Source organism: Aptenodytes patagonicus, chromosome W (genome assembly GCF_965638725.1).
Source record: "Aptenodytes patagonicus chromosome W, bAptPat1.pri.cur, whole genome shotgun sequence".
Classification (NCBI taxonomy): domain Eukaryota; kingdom Metazoa; phylum Chordata; class Aves; order Sphenisciformes; family Spheniscidae; genus Aptenodytes; species Aptenodytes patagonicus.
Genome location: NC_134981.1, coordinates 15,917,256 through 15,935,301, shown reverse-complemented (window position 1 = coordinate 15,935,301; position 18,046 = coordinate 15,917,256).

Below are 18,046 nucleotides of genomic sequence, written 5' to 3'. Positions count from 1 at the left end.
TGGCTATTTTCCAATGACTTGACCCACACCCGAGCCCTTTCTCCTACCGGAGAAGCTGAGTTACAAGATGTAAAGTGTCTCGCTATTACCGTGTTAGGGCTGTCAACTGCTGTCCTGTCTTCCCTTATTGTAAGATGATTTAACACATATATTGCTTTATGGAGGCGGGCTTGCGGTGATTCCCCTAGCATTCCCCCTTTTTGTTTTTGTAGTAGCTGCTTGAGAGTGAGATGAGCCCACTCAACGATACCCTGGCTCTGAGGGGAATAAGGGATACCAGTGATATGTCGAATGCCCCATTGTGCCAAAAAGGCCTGCGTTTTTGCGCTTATGTACCCAGGCCCATTGTCCGTTTTGATCTGGTGTGGAACCCCTAGAGCAGCAAAGGCCCCTTTCCAGTGCCGTAAAATATCTTTGCTTTTTTTTCCGGTCTCTGCGGTCGCCCATAGAGCTCCGGAGAACGTATCGATGGAAACGTGTACATACTTTTGTTTGCCAAATTCTCCGATATGAGTAACATCGGATTGCCAAATCTGTAGGGCCTTTTCTCCTCGGGGATTTACCCCTGTTTGGGGTATGGGAACTAATTGCTGACAGTCAGGACACATTTGTACAATACTTCGTGCCGTGTCCCAAGTCAACCCAAATTGTCGACGCAGCATTCGGGCAGATTGATGGAAAAACTCGTGCGACAATCGGGCTTGTGTAGAAACGTCTGGTACAGGGATTGTCCATACGGGGGCAGCGAGATGATCAGCTCGCGCATTCCCTTCTGATATAAACCCTGGGAGAGAGGTATGACTCCTCACGTGGAGCACATAATACGGGTTTACGTGGCGATTCAACAAGTCCCACACCTGTTTGAACGTTAAAAACACAGGTTCGTTATCAATTTCTTTGAGCCAAGCCTTTTCCAAGCGCCTGACAACGTTGGCGACGTACTGAGAATCAGTAACCAAATTTAATGGCATCTGCCATTGGTGAAAGACCTGAATTACTGCATATATTTCCACCAGCTGAGGACTTCCTACAACATGGTGAACTTGATGTTTCCATTCCCCTTTTTCGCACCACACTATAACTGCCTTACCTGTTCGTCCTGATCCATCGGTGAATAAGGTGGGTCCTTCGACAGGTACCTCCTTACTCAACGATTCAGGAATTATACTAATTTCCTCATTAAGGGAGAATAATTTGTGAGATGGATAGTGAATTAGAATTTGTCCCTTAAAGTTTTCCAGCGCTATCTGTAGTTCTAGGCTATTAGCCTCACACCAATTAAGGTGGTCTTTAGTCAGTGGGAGATAAATTGTTTTAAGATCTGTGCCCGTTAATTCCAAACATCGCGCGTGTCCTTTTCGCACAAGCATCGAAAACATTTCCACCCTCGTCACTATCGTTTTTGGTGCTTGATGCGGCAGGAATACCCACTCAATGATGGCTAAGGGGTCCTGGGTACCCTTGCTGTCCCATTGGCCTAAGAGGCCCACTGCTTGTCGGGACTGATTTAGGACATACAAGTTAACTCCCAATCCTTCAATTACGCGTTGTGCTTGCCTTTCGGTAAGCGCCTGTGATATTTTTCCTAGCGCTTGTTTGGCCTCTGTCGTTAATTCTCGTGGAGATGTCAACTCAGGATTACCCTTTAACAACTTGAACAGTGGGTTTAACATGTCATTATCTATTCCCAGCAATGGGCGTACCCAATTGATAGTCCCTACTAGTTTTTGCAAGTCATTCAGTGTTTTAATGTTAGATTGCAAGGTTATGGGTTGGGGCTGTATCGTACGTTCTAAAATCTTCCACCCCAAGTACTTCCACGGGGCTTGCACTTGCACCTTTTCAGGAGCTATTTGCAAGCCGTATGTCTTTAACCCCTGCAACATATCTTTCATAACTGTGATGAGTTCCTTTGGGTCTCGTCCAGCGATTTAAAATATCGTCCATGTAGTGATAACAAATTAAGTCAGGATATTTGTTTCTTATGGGTGACAACGCACGTGCAACATACATTTGACATATTGTGGGACTGTTTTTCATGCCCTGGGGCAACACCGTCCAATGATATCGCAACCTAGGCCCTTGATGGTTTACAACTGGTAGGGAGAAGGCAAATCTGGGAGCATCTTCCGGCGCTAAGGGAATCGTGAAAAAGCAGTCTTTCAAATCGATAATCACAATGTCCCATTGACGAGGTATCAATGTTGGTGAAGGCATACCTGGTTGCAGTGTCCCCATATCTTGAATCACGGCATTTACTTGCCGTAAATCATGTAGAAGTCTCCATTTTCCACTTTTCTTTTTTATAACAAACACTGGGGTGTTCCAGGCGCTGGTGGTGGGAACCAGATGTCCTTGACTCACTTGCTCGTCCACTAACGTTCGCAACGCGTCGTCCTTTTCCTGTGATAGGGGCCACTGATCCACCCACACTGGCTGATCGGTGAGCCATGTGAGTCGAACGGTGGGCCGAGCGCCAGTGACCCCCGCTAAAAATGTTGATGCGGATCAGCAGTGCCAATCACTAGTCCCCAAGTGCTCAAGACATCTCGTCCCCACAGGTTTAATGGCGCAGGAACCACAAAAGGTCGAATAGTTGCAACCTGTCCTTCCGGGCTTACAATCTGTATTAAGTTGGCACTCTGCCTGGACGTCGACAGGCCTCCGATTCCCACTAGCCCCGTGTTGACCGGGATGGTTTCCCATGATCCAGGCCACTTTGCAGTACTGATGATAGTAACGTCTGCCCCTGTATCTATCATTCCCTTCACTACCAGTTGTTCCGGTTTGCTGCCTTTATTCTTTAGAGTGCAGGTCAAAGTGGGCTGAGTTCTTTGGACAAGCTGAGTCCAAAAAATATTTGGTTCACCTGTGGACCCAAATCCACCAGCTCCCCGGGAAATAGGATCCCGATTACGAACCATGCTCTTAAAAGGAACTAGCTGTGCAATCCTGCTTCCAGCTGGAATAAATACTGGAGGAGACGGGGTCCATAGCAACGCTTGCAGCTGTCCCGTATAATCAGAGTCGATAACCCCAGGTAACACAAACAAACCCTGCATAGTAGCACTGGACCTCCCCACCAATAGGGCACTCAGCCCCTGGCCAAGGGGGCCTCTCACATTGAGGGGCACCCTGTGCACAGTCTGATTGTTTATAGAGAGGTTGGTGGCTGTGGAGACATCCACTCTGGCACTGCCGATGGTTCTGGCCTTGAGGTGATCCAGGCCTGCTGAGACAGCGGTCCCATGGGGTTTTGGGGTTGGGGATTTTGGGGTGGCATTTGTGTCAGTGCGCGCCCCTGCCTCGCGCTCGACTTCCCGTTTCCCGACAAGGGTCGACCGCGGAGATCGTATTTCGACCGGCATTGATTAACATAGTGCCTCCCCTTGCGGCAGCGCGGGCAAATACCAGGGGGGCTGCTGAATTCCTTCCGATCCTCCCTTTTGTACAGGATTCTCAGGACATTGCCGTTTAAAATGCCCCGAGTTTCCACAGCGGAAACACGCTTTGTTGCCGGGATGCAAAGCAGCGGCTAAACAGGCTGCAAAAACCTCATTCTTATGTGTAATTGAACCCACACGATTGCACGCGTCAAGCATGTCTATTATGGTCGGATTTCGCAATGTCTGTAAGACTCTTTTACAGTCCTCATTGGCATTCTCTATAGCCAATTTAATAAGCAATGCCTCTTTGGCTTCAGGATTTTGTATTTGTTTTTGAATAGCTTCTTGGAGCTTGTCGATAAAATCCATATAAGGTTCGTTGGTCCCTTGCTTAATGCTAGTAAAAGATTTTACCGGTCGTCCTGTGTCAGGGACCTTTACCATTGCTTGAAACGCAAGGTCCGCTGATTGTCTTAAAATTTCAGGCGCCAGCCGTGCCTGCAGTTGCGGCGTATTGATAGGGTCCTCCCCCATTAACTGAGCGAGTCCCGCGCCCCGTAGCGGGTCTCCCGCTCGCCGTTAAAAGCAGTAGCCGAATCAAGGGGAATTCCCTTTCATTTTAGCCATGAAAGCAATAGGCGGAGGGTATGGTCATCATACTTAATTCCACACTTTTCTAACAGCTTCTTAATAGTACATAGTATAGATTCCTCCTCCTTAGTTAGTTGCGATCCCATTTTAAGTTTCCCAGCTGCTCACCTCTGCTGCGACGAGGCGATGATTCAAAGTTCCAGCTCCAGCTCTTTCCTGAGAACGCTCTGTCTCCCGCTGGCTGCGACTCGTTCAGCTGGCTCCCCACCGGTGCTCTGCTCCAGCATTTTCGCCCCACGTTGGGCGCCATTTGTGGGGGTGAAAAGCGGCACGGACTCCGGCAGGCACGGCAACCAAAGACCTTTATTGCTTTTTGTTAGCATCTTTTATAGCAAGCAGAAGTACACACGCGCTACCTGCAGCTTGCAGATAGGTTACAGCCTTGTGTTCACGCGCATCTATGCTCTAGCAGATTGGCCCGTTCTTCCTGATCATGCGAAATGCCCTCATGGCCTTTATCTTGTTTTTCTCCTTCCAGCTGCACATTCCTTTCTCCGTTATTTTCTGCTTAAGTGCCTTGTCATGCCAGGTGGTACAGTGTTTGCTCATTAAAATCAAACTCAGGAATGTCCATTAGTGAGATTCCCATCCCCACACTATAGAATCTTTTCTTGTTGCCCTTGACGTCCCTGGCCGGATTTATTTCTATCAGGGCTTTAGCTTTCCTAACCTGATCCCTGGCTGCTCGGACAATTTCTCTGTATTCCTCCCAGGCTACCTGTCCTTGCTTCCACCCTCTGTAGGCTTCCTTTTTGTGTTGGAGTTTGCCCAGGAGCTCCTTGTTCATCCATGCAGGCCTCCTGGTGTTTTTGCCTGACTTCCTCTTTGTTGGGATGCATCGCTCCTGAGCTTGGAGGAGGTGATCCTTGAATATTACCCAGCTTTCTTGGGCCCCTCTTCCCTCCAGGGCTTTGTCCCATGGCACTCTACCAAGCAGATCCCTGAAGAGGCCAAAGTCTGCTCTCCTGAAGGCCAGGGTAGTGAGCTTGCTGTGCGAATTTGAATGAGATCAAATTATGAACTGAGTTACATAAAGCATTCTTTTTAACATAAGTTTCTATAATGACTGTTACCATGTATCCTTTGACATAGTACATTGGGACAATTGCTACTCCATACTTTAACTTGCCAAATAGGAGTTTCTTGGATACTCAGTTATCATCTATCTGAAACATGTTCCTGACTCACGGTGTCTTCATTGGTGTAATAACACCTTGACTGATACATACATAGGGTGTCCTTTCTGTATTGCTTCACCACTATTCAGCTTGTGAATAGTCCACTGATGTAGTCAAACTGTCCTTATCTTGACTCACATGTTTTCTTGCTTTTGCTCTTTCTATTGTCTCCCCCATCCCACTGGGGGAGTGGGGGCAGTGAGTGAGTAGCTGTGGGTGCTTGGCTGCTGGCCAGGGACAACTCACAACAACAGCAAATAGACTGAAATCTGGATTGCTTTGTGAATTTGCTATTCAGAAAAAAAAGGACAGATTTGTAACTAATGTTATTTATAATAAATGAACACTTTTTGCAGCACAATAAAACAGAAGAGAGTAAACAAACAGTGAAGTCTACCTTTTATTCATGTTCATTTCAGAACATCTTCAGACAAGTGATTTACAATAACTGAAATTAATAAAATAAATACTGGTGACCAATTTGCTTCTGATCTTATGGCTTCAAAATAATTATTTGCTGAGAACACTAGTATCTTTAACAGCAATTGTGTGGGCTCTTGCCAGCTTCATTTCCACTCTGTTTCCAGGAAAGAAAAGAATGAAGCACTCTTGCATTTGCTATTTTTTCTGGAAAGCCAAAGAATGGATTGGAATAATGATCTGTCTGAAAAAAAAAATTATGGACCAGATCAAAACAGTATTCCAAAAACCTTTTTCTTTTCCTCATGAGGTCAGATACCCAAACTCCTGGGAGTTTGGACAACGGGGATGCTTTAGTAAATGTGCGATGATAAAACTGACAGATTGAAAGTTTCTTTAAATGCTACTGTCCAAAATCACCAGCCATGCTTGAAACCAGTAATTTTTGACAGAACATACACTCTCAGTGTGTCTTTTAGCTACAGAGCAGAGAGCATATGCTTTAGTGTCAAAAAGGGTTTTTTGAATTTGTGTCATAACCTCTTTTATTATAGTTTTGAGTTCTTTTCTTATTTCAGTCTTCAAGGATTGTTGTGAAAGTCCAACATAACTGCAAAAAATTTCTGAAAGCCTATAGATTATTTAAGAACTTCTGAATATGTAATTGTTTCTCTACATTATAGACTCAGTAAACATAATTTACCCTGTGTGTGGGAGGTTCTTTTTTCTTTTTCTTTATTTTTTAAGATTAAATAAGGCATTTTAGCCCTAAAGAGTTTATACATGGTTGCTCTGTTAATTCAAAATATACATCCTCTTAATCAGCCTTGTATGATTTAATGAATCAGTCCTGAAAGTTTTGAGCACCCGGTTTCCCTCAGTTCTCAGATATCACTGGGACATGAGGATCCTGAGCACATTTTAGGAGGTGCCCAGCACCTTGTGGGATTTGACCAATACCCTGATTGAGCTAAAAGGCTCATCCATGCAGTCACAGAGGTCTTCAGCACACATCTCTGCTTTATTGGGGTGTCCTGAGTAATTTGGCTTGGTAACAAGAGTGCATGCTTTGCACGCAGTGACTCAAGCAAGAACAGCAACCGCTTTGGTTTCTTGGGGTCTGCCCAAGAAACCTCTCCCAGGGGCAGACCTCAGACTCTTAAAAAGCAAACAGTTAAAGGCACTTTAATAATCCTGAGGTAATTTGTCCCTCACAGCATCCTTCTAGACAAGTTGTCCAACTGTGAGATGAGCAGGTACGTGGTGCATTGGGTGAAGAACTGGCTGAAGGGCAGGGCTCAAAGGGTTGTAGTGAATGGGGCTACATCTGGCTGGCGACCAGTCACCAGCCGTGTTCCTCAGGGCTCAATTCTAGGGCCAGTTCTGTTCAATATTTTGATCAATGATCTGGATGCAGGACTTGAATGCACCCTTAGCAAGTTCGCTGATGATACCAAACTGGGAGGTGCTGTTGACTCTCTTGAGGGACAGGAGGCCTTGCAGAGGGATCTGGACAGATTGGAGCATTGGTCAATCGTTAATGGCATGAAATTTAACAAGACCAAATACCTGGGACAGAGTAATGCCGGACACAAGTATAAATTGGGAGAGGAGTGGCTGGGGAGCAGCCCTGCAGAAAGGGATCTGGGGGTGCAGGTTGGCAGCAGGCTCAACAGGAGTCAGCAGTGTGCCCTGGCAGCCAAGAGGGCAAACCGCATCCTGGGGGTGCATCAAACACACTATAACCAGTTTCTCCAGGAGAATGCTGTGGGAAATGGTGTCAAAGGCTTTACTAAAGTCCAGGTAAACAGCATCCACAGCCTTTCCCTCATCCACTAAGCGGGTCATCTTGTCATAGAAGGAGATCTGGTTAGTCAAGCAGGACCTGCCTCTCATGAACCCATGCTGACTGGGCCTGATCACCTGGTTGTCCTGTACGTGCCGTGTGATGGCACTCAAGATGATCTGCTCCATAACCTTCCCCGGCACCGAGGTCAGGCTGACAGGCCTGTAGTTCCCTGGATCCTCCTTCCGGCCCTTCTTGTAGATGAGCGTCACATTTCCTAACCTCCAGTCATCTGGGACCTCCCCGGTTAGCCAGGATTGCTGATAAATGGTTGAAAGTGGCTTGGTGAGCACTTCCGCCAACTCCCTCAGTACCCTTGGGTACCCATTCGGCCCCATAGACTTGTGTATGTCTAAGTGGTGTAGCAGGTTGCTAACCATTTCCCCTTGGATTATGGGGGCTTCATTCTGCTCCCCGTCCCTGTCTTCCAGCTCAGGGGGCTGGGTACCCTGCTTTAAATCATCATTAAGTAATTGTCAAATCATTGTTAGATCATTGTTAAATCACTGTTTAACTAACATTCAATTATTGCTTAATCACCATTTGATTACCATTTGATTTTCTTTCAATCGTTGATTAATTACCGTTTGATCATCATTTGATCATTAATAAATCCCTTTTAGTTAACCCCATAATGATGACTTTTCTTAATAATAACCTGCGACAATGACTTAAGCTGCTCTGGAGATGTGATCCTCAATCTCTTTCTCTCTTGTTTATGTGTGTGTGTTTGTGTCTGTGCATGTATATGAAAACTGTAGAGATAAACCCCCTCTCTTACACTGTTGTGAGAATACATATGTTTTAGAGAGATTTATTGAGTGGGGAGAAGGTTAAAATCCATTTTGGCACAGCCAACTGGAACAGTCAGCATTAAAGGAGCTGATGGGAAGAAGAATCAGTCAGCCAAAGATGTAGCTAATTTATTAGAAGTGGAAATTGGCATGGTTTGATGGATCCATTTCTCAAATCTGTATTTGCAAATTTGAAATACATTACTTTTTCTGCACGTTATACTTCATTGTCTTTTGATTTAATTCAATTTAAAGATCACGGATGATAGTTTTAGGTATTGATAGCAGTATCTGTTGTTTGCATATAAAGATGGTATGGTCATCTCAGGACATGAGCATGTTGTCACACCAGCTGTGAAGAATACTTTCCATAATGTACATAATGTACATATGTACATAATGTACATAATGTACATATATTTCCATAATGTACAGTATTGCAAATATCAGATGCTAATAACTATTTCCATCTCACTTATGGTTTTATCATGAGTTAGTGGTATTCTGTATTTTATTTATAGATGCCATAATTAAGTGATCAATGCATTTCTTTTTTGCATTTTGTAATATAAAATTCTTGAAAAAAGCTTGAAAAATTTTCAGCTAGACTGGTAAGGCTCCATATTGGGTTTATATGGTAAGGTTTTGGTAGCAGGGGGACTGCAGGGGTGAGAAAAGACTAAGGGCTGCCCCTGTGCAGGACAGAGCCAGTTCCAGATGGCTCCAGAACAGACCTGCCGCTGCCCAAAGATGAGCCAATCAGTGAAGCTGGTAGCGCCTCTGTGATAACATATTTAAGAAAGGGTAAAAAATGCTGCACAGCAGCTGGGAGAGAGAGGAATGAGAAAAAAAATGTGAGAGAAACAACTCTGCAGACACCAAGGTCAGTGAAGAAAGAGGGGAAGGAGGTGCTCCAGGCGCCAGAGCAGAGATTCCCCCACAGCCCATGAAGAAGACCATGGTGAGGCAGGTTGTCCCCCTGCAGCCCATGGAGGTCCATGGTGGAGCAGATATCCACACTGCAGTCCATGGAGGACCCCACGCCGGATCAGGCTCCTGGCAGGAACTGTGGCCTGTGGAGAGGAGCCCCCACTGGATCTATCTGTTCCTGAAGGTCTGTAGCCCATGGAGAAGACCCATGCTGGAGCAGTTCTTGAAGGACTGCAGCCTGTGGGAAGGACCCACTCTGGAGCAAGGGAAAAGTGTGAGGAGGAAGGAGCGGCAGAGATGAAGTGTTATGAACTGACCACAACCCCCCATTCCCTACCGCCTTATGGGGGGAAGAGGTAGAAGAGTCAGGAGTGAAGGAGTGAAGTTGAGCCTGGGAAGAAGGGGTGGGGGTGGGGGAAGGTGTTTTAGTTTTGTCTTTGTTTCTCACCATCTTACTGTATTTTTAATTGGAAATACATTAAATTAATTTTCCCCAAGTTGAGTCTGTTTTGCCCATGACGGTAATTGGTAAGTGATCTCCCTGTCCTTATCTTGACCCATGAGCTTTTTCATCCTTTTTTCTCCCCCATCCTGTTGAGAAGGGAGAGTGAGAGAGCAGCTTGGTGGGCACCTGGCAGCCAGCCAAGGTCAATCCACCACAGGCTCAGAAACAAGAAGATATATAAGAAAAACTCTAATTTTTTTAATGTTATGATTTGATTTTTAAGTCATTGTCATTGTTACTTGGTGAATTTTCAGAAGTTCATGTAGACAGAAATGTCTTGGCCAAAGCTGGAAACAGGGAATTGAGTTCAGATTTCTAAATCAGGGCATACTGCCCAAGAATGAGTGAGCGTGTAGAATATTCTCTTCACCTCAGCCTACCATTAATGTCCTGAACTTAGATGGGCAATGAGAAGAGGGACAACACTGTACATGTTCACATTCCAAAATGAGAGCCATCTGTTTCACTTACTGGATAATAGAATGTTTCATGCAAATAGTAACTCACTAGCAATTGCATTATGCAGTTAGATATTGAAGACAAATCTTACAAAATTCATTCTAAATTTTTCTTTTTGTTGTGCTAGACAAGATGAATATGCAAATACATTAATAGTGTGAAAATTTTGTCCTTTGTCCCAGGCAATATTTGGAATAAAGAAACTGTGTCAGGGACTTAGAGAGTAGATAGTAGGATGCAGAGCTTTTCACTTCTGTTATCAATGGCCATCCAACAGCAAATCTAGTGTTATTTCTGACTGATAGGTGTTAGTGGCTTATATGAAATTAATTTCTTTCAATGGACAAGTGTCTGACTTCATAATTCATGGTCTCAGCCATGAACATATATGGGTATAGACCTGTGACTCTCAAGCTGCAGTGACTGTAGATTGTAACTGTGCCACATGTCTGCCCAGTCCCTTTGCCATCTACCCTCTCTTTATCAAAGACTATAGAAGGGTATGTATTGTCCCATAAGCTGCCTCAGTTGACAACCTTAACCTGCAAAGAAAGTGCATTTGTGCTAACATGCTGGGAACATTCATTTCTGCTACTTCTACCTCAGGGGCAGTAATTCCAGCAGAGGGGCAGGACAAGCATCAGAGAGCAGCAGTGCTTTAAACCCCTACAACTAAATCTGCTGGAAGTTCATGTTGGAGCCCTGAAATATGCTCCCTAGCCTGGAACTGGGTTTAGAGCATATTTAGACATATTGTCAGTGTACATAAAAAAGATTATACTAAGACTGCCTATTCTGCAACTGTTTTGAGAACAAGGTATTTCAATTTCTAGGATTATAAATTGGTTCTTAATTGTTTACAATACAGACACAAAGAATATAATTTGTAATGTTAGCAATCCATTTGATGATAGTCACCAGTTTCATTTCTTTACATTTTTGTAGTTACATTCATAACTTACTACTATTCTTACTTCATCACTCTTTGTGATGAAGAACTTAAAATTGCACAGTGACTAGTGATGGTCATGGTCAATTCTGCAGAACTTCCCCACCCTCCTCTTGGTCTAGTTTGTGAAATTTTCTACCCTTTGTCCAAAACATTCCTTATTTAATTACAGTTTTGTTTCCTGATCACTCCCAAAATCTTAAGGTGCACCAGTAGACAAAAGCGCTGCCTCCCTAGAGGCATTTGACAACAAATATGGACCACTTTTTTTAGTGGCTCATAATGGAGAGATTAGATCCTTAGGTTAGATTAGATCATCTAAATATGTGATAGAAAGTTTAGATAATTTCTGCTCTTGCCACTTGTAACTTCAGAGCTGGATTAACACAGAGCTGTTACAAGGTAGATTTGATTCTATCAGATAACTAAGTCCATTAGTTTTGTCAGTTCCATGTTTGTGCCCTGTCTGTTATGTGGTGTTCTGTACTGAAACATTACTTCCTCTTGATAGAGTTAGTCTGTTTGCCCTGTTTAAACGAGTGTTGAATATTTCAAAGTGGACTATCAAAGTGGGCTATCAAAGTGGACAAAGCCATGAGAGATCATTTGTGAATTGAGCCATACAGAATTTAAATAGACTACATTTAAGCACTGGGTTTTTGTGAGATGTGCCACATGTCAGCAGAATAGATTGGAGAGTGAGAAGGCAAGAGGCATTCTACCTAGTTCAGCAGACCACAACTCACACTAAAAGTGGTGATATTAATTAGTAGTTTGTTTTGGGGCTATTTATTTTGCAGAAATCTGTAACTCTAATTGCTTCTTAAAAGTGACAGTGGGTTAAAATTCCCATTGCAGAATTCCTGATCTCTGCTTCTTGCAGTCCTGTCACACAAAGACATTAAATCAGGGATACAGAAGCTGGGGGGGGCATGTTGTATAAGCAGTAGGTGTTCTTGTGTGTTAGTGTCAAAGTTTAAGATGTCCAGACTGCAGAGCCCTACAGTCCAATACAGACCAAAAGACACGGGGTTGGTACCTAACAGTGTGTCTGAGAGGGGGAGATAGGAACAGGGATCCACTTCTACAGGTCCACTCCCTGGTGCTTTTCCAGATGGGTATGGGGTTGGTGGTGGCACAGGACTTTTGAGCAATGCACCACACAGGGAAGCTTCAGTTTGTGCAGCGTATGGACATAGTATTAACCCAGCTCCATGCATATATTAGATAACTTCTGTGACAGTTGCACACATTTCCTATTCCATTGTGCATAGAATTCCCAATACATCCACCTTATCAGGCTTTCCTGAGGCTTTGGTCCTGGTTGACTGGGAGCGTGTCCCTCTCCTTTGTATTGCCATGGGAGCCAGCTAATAGGCTCTTATTTGTACTGTCTTTGGCATGTTAGGGCCTGGATTTGGGTTCAGGCCTATTTCCAGTGCCATGGTATGAAATTAAATAATAATTTTAGTGTTGGGGAATTTGAGTTTGAGTTGCTTCTGTGTATGTGACTTTGTAAGAGGATTTTGGTGCTAGAGCTGTGCTGTTTTATTTGGCTTTCAGTGGCAGATGTGTTAAATTCTGCACATGTACCTCATCTGTGTTGTTTAATTACTGTCATGCCTCATGGTACAGGTGTGTCAACATGCCTCTCTATTATTCCTGATCCTAGTAATTTTTTTCTTCACTAGTCACATGAGCCAGCTAGGGCTGTGAAGCTGGCAAGTTGGATATCTGCAGGAAGAGGATTGTGATTTTAAAAAAAACTTTAGCCAAACCATTCAGGTAGTCCATTTATGTGGACTTTTTTCTAAAGCTGTCTGCCCATTTCTGAAAGGAATAGAATAGACTATTTCAGTTGGAAGGGACCTACAACGATCATCTAGTCCAACAGCTTGACCACTTCAGGGCTGACCAAGTTAAAGCATGTTGTTAAGGGCATTGTCCAAATGCCTCTTAAACACTGACAGGCATGGGGCATCGACCACCTCTCTAGGAAGCCTGTTCCAGTGTTTGACCACCCTCTCGGTAAAGAAATGTTTCCTAACGTCAAGTCTAAACCTCCTCTGACGAAGCTTTGAACTATTCCCACGTGTCCTGTCACAGGATACGAGGGAGAAGAGATCAGCACGTCCCCTCTCCACTTGCCCTCCTCAGGAAGCTGTAGAGAGCAATGAGGTCGCCCCTTAGCCTCCTTTTCTCCAAACTAGACAACCCCAGAGTCCTTAGCCGCTCCTCATAGGACATGCCTTCCAGCCCTTTCACCAGCTTTGTTGCCCTCCTCTGGATGTCTGAGTGGTACTGTCCATACCAGAGGCTGATGCTCTGTTCTTGGGGCAGAAAGTTGTACAGCTGTATCAGCTAGCAGCAGGATGGTGCAATGACATGGTTTCCATACTGGTAATAGCTCGCATGGACCTAGCTTTTCTGTCTCCTCACAATAGTTAATTTCATTTCTATTTTCCATGTAAACATATGTAGAGTTACCTCTGCCTTTTCTGCACCTGAAGGCTAAAACAGGTCCTATATTAGCCTACAGCATCCACAGATACATGCCACCTGAATCAAATAACTAGGCACCATGTTCAAATATCTTACACTCCACCTAAGAACCGGTGCCTCCTGATGACAAGCCTTCTCAGCCTTCAGAGGTACCTCATCAATAGGCTTAGGGACTTAGGTGGAATTTAGGTTGTTTGAATGTACCCCCTAATTTATCTGTTCTTTGCTTCCCCATCCCTAAAACAGGGATATTACTACTCTTCTGTGATAATAAATGTGATACAGATTGTGGGACATTCAGATATTATAGTAATGAAGGTATATGCATACCCAAGACAGAAAGAGCTAGAGTGTAGAAGATCTTTTTATTTTAGCTAGGATGTTTCTTTTGGAAGAAGGATTCGCATTAAGAAAATGGCTTTAGCAAAATCTTGGCCAACTGCTATGAAAACATCAATTGACATTCCTTAGACAATTGCAAAAAATGCTAGAGGGAGATCAAATTCCTATCATTGCTAGTAACAGGAATGCACAAGATGCAAGAACCCAGAAGAAGAGATGCTGCAAAAAGTCTGGGCCTTACCATATTGGGATTATATATCTGCTGTAGTGGAACTGAAACATCAAAAATGTTTGAAAGTATATTTGAAAATGTGTAACCTGTGGCAGACTGTAATATTTACAAATGAGAAACTGAATAAGTATTTACTACTGTGATCATTTATAGCAAACAAGTAAACCGCATGATGTCCTTTGAAACAGTAAAATAAATTTTAAAAATCTATAATTTTAATCAAAAGTTTGTTTCAGTCATCGGAATTCTGTTATTGCTGCTTACAAACATTAAAGTCAACCAGAACATCAGTAGCCTGCAAGATCAATATTTTTAATATGTTTGCATTGCAGTGCTGCAGATTTTTGGATAATGGATCTCACCCACCCATATTGATTTCCATGGGAAATGTTAGTCTGATACTGAAACAATTAAAAAAAAAAAAGCCAGGGATTATTGTTTTGGAATTTTGAAGGAGGTAGAAATATAAAAATTGGTTATTGACTAAATTGCTTGGGGTGAATGAATCTTAGGCACTTGTAGCACAGAGTCTATAAACTAGAGCACTATAAACACATAAACTATTATATTCAATACTGTCCCAGTTCAGGGCAGGGCAAATTTTTTCTTTTCATTCTGTGTGCAGAAAAAACCTGAGAGCAATGACTACTCTGAACCTGCACAGCTGGCCTAGAGCTGGGCTGTCCTCACCTGTGCTCTGTTGCTGTCCTCCCCAGTCTCTGTGCTCCTTACTCAGCCCCACCTTCCACGTGTATTAGATGTTATGATTTTGCTTGCCTGGCATAATTCTTCTGTTTTAAGAGAGGATTCTCCTTGTTCCTGGGAATCATGCCTCTCTCTCATACCTGGTGTCCTGGTTTCGGCAGGGATAGAGTTAATTTCCTTCCTAGTAGCTGGTACAGTGCTGTGTTTTGGATTTAGGGTGAGAACAATGTTGATAACACACCCATGTTTTAGTTGTTGCTAGGTAGTGTTTACACTAGTCAAGGACTTTTTAGTTTTCCATGCTCTACCGACTGAGAAGGCTGGAGGTGCACAAGAAGCTGGGAGAGGGCACAGCCAGGACAGCTGGCCCAAATTGGCCAAAGGGATATTCCATACCATGTAACGTCATGCTCAGTATATAAAGCTGGGGGAAGAAGAAGGAAGGGGGGGATGTTTGGAGTGATGGTGTTTGTCTTCCCAAGTAACCGTTATGCGTGATGGAGCCCTGCTTTCCTGGAGATGGCTGAACACCTGCCTGCCGATGGGAAGTAGTGAATGAATTCCTTGTTTTGCTTTGCTTGCGTGTGCGGCTTTTGCTTTACCTATTAAACTGTCTTTATCTCAACCCACGCGTTTTCTCACTTTTACTCTTCCGATTCTCTCCCCCATCCCACTGTGGGGGGAGTGAGTGAGTGGCTGCGTGGTGCTCAGTTGCCGACTGAGGTTAAACCATGACACCTGGGCATCATTATGATAAAATAAAACAGTTCTCAGTCAGAGAATTTATTCTGCATTCCCAGTCAGGGACTGAATCAATTTACCTGAAGTAAGGCAAAGCATTACTAGCTAGAATACTAATTCTTCTTCACAGTTAAAAGAAACACCTAAGCAAAGAGATGCCTTTTGGTTACTGCTTTAAAAATGCTCTGAGCTGCTGTTTCATTCCACATTGGGAACTAGTAGCTCAAGTGTTTCTGCTAAAAGTAGGTACTACAGTATGCAAGCTAAATATAAAATATATTTTCACCTTAGCTATATAAATATTTAACAACTATATATTAATACAGTGATGATAACTTGGTGCCTGTGACAGTATGGGAAAGAGACATTGTGTTTATATTTTATTATTACAAAGCTTTACCTGTGGACTTTTTCTGATTTTCTGCTTTTTTTTTTTAATTTGTTACTGTATGCATACCTGGCAAGAAACAAAATGGAATACATCACAACTGCTGTGTACAGGTCAAAGTATGAGCAGAAAATGCTATGTGTGGAGCTCAGCAGAAATCTAGTAGAGCCAGGCTCAGTAAATTGGCTTCTCACTTTAACTACAGATGTCTGACAACAAGCAGGTTACTGTATCTACTAAAAACTCAATGGATTGATACCTTTTTGGAATAACTATTAATGAAGTCTAAAATTTCTCAGCCAACTTGTTAATAGGAATCTCATCATTGAGAAGTTACCTCTGTAGCTGCTCTTCAAGTCACATAATTTCTGAATAATTAACATCTTCCAAATTGCTAGAGCCACTTATTTAGGACAGAGATATGCTTTCACTTTTAGTAGCAATCCACGATGAATTGCAATAAGCAAACTGAAGGGGAAATTCAAATTGTAACTACTCAGCAATGGTAATTTGTGACCAAGGAATGATCTGGCATGGAGGGCAAGAAGGCCCAACTGCAGAAGGGGTTAAACTGGCTGGAAGCAGGAATGCCAGAGACAGAAGGACTCCCTGTAAGGGAGTGAAGTTTACTGAAGAGATAAGAAATGCTGCAGTGCTGTCTTGTAACAATACAACAACAAACTTGGAATATGAGTGCTCAGGGGCCACTTTTGGTAAACAGAACTGGTTCTGGGAGATGAACCCAACACCGGGTTAAGGCGCCCGATGCTGATGCTCACGATTGGTGCTGGTGCAAGTGTATATAAGGAATCAGGTTTGTGATGCATCTTTGCAGACTCCTTGTAGAACTGCTTTTGGCAGTAGGACTCTGTCCAGTGCATTGGTCATTAAATCTCTCTATATTTAAGCACAAATGTGTGTTTAATTCACCTCAAGGGGTACAATAAAAATTCCCCAACAAAACATAAGTTTAGGACTCCCCTTCTACATTGGGCAATAACTCTTTTTTTGCTGTTATTGTGTGGGACTCCTCACATTCCCCTATTTGTTGTACATAACAGGATTTGGGCTTATTTTGAATTGTTTTCCTTTTTATTTTGTCTAGACCAAAATATAGTTCACCTTTCAGATTTTTTCACAGTTTTCATTTTTTAAAAATCAGTATCAAAACAACATTTCAGAATAAAACTTTGCTTATTTTCCAGTTCTGCACTCCAGAACTGTTGAGATGTCTCTCTTCTATCATTTAAAAAGACCTAGTAGAAAGAAGAGTAATATTTCCAAGAAATGGAGAAGCAAAGCAAGATTATTTTCATTTGTAAAAGTCACTCTTTCTTATATCTTGAAACTTTTTAAAGTTTAAGTAGCTAATAAAACCGAAGATTTTTACCTTTTTTTCCCCCATCAGAAGCAAAGACTAAAATGTGCAGGAAGGGATACTGACAAATGAAGGTGAGAGCTCCTCCACTCCTGTGAATTTCAAATTTCATCTTTTCTTAGTGGGGAAAAAGGTTTAAAAAGAAAATGAAATAATAGTGGGTTTCCACCCAGAAAAAGTTAGAGAGCGCTGGAACAAAGGGGAATAAAATATTCCTGGTAGTTGCAAGTCATCTTCATGCTTGAGGTAGGAAGGAAGAGAAAGAACACTACTCAATAAGTAAGTAGGGTGAAGGTATTTTTCTGTGGCTGAATCTGAGTCATTATACACTTTTACACTGCTTTGGCTTTTTTTTATTCAGGACGCCAGAGTGAGATCTTGCCAGGAAGGCAATTGTGAATTAGATTTAAACGTGAGTAAACTGTCAGAGAAAGTCATGGGAATAACACAGTGCTGTTTCCTGGAATGACAGGATAGGCTGGCCACAGAATCCTAAGCACAAATTCCCACACACTCAGTTGAGAATATAACCCATATAAGGAGGAAATTATCAAAATGTACTACAGGGGTTTAGCTGCATAACTTGCCTTGACTTTAATGGGCATTGTGTGGATAAAACTTTAAGCAATGCCTTACAGAT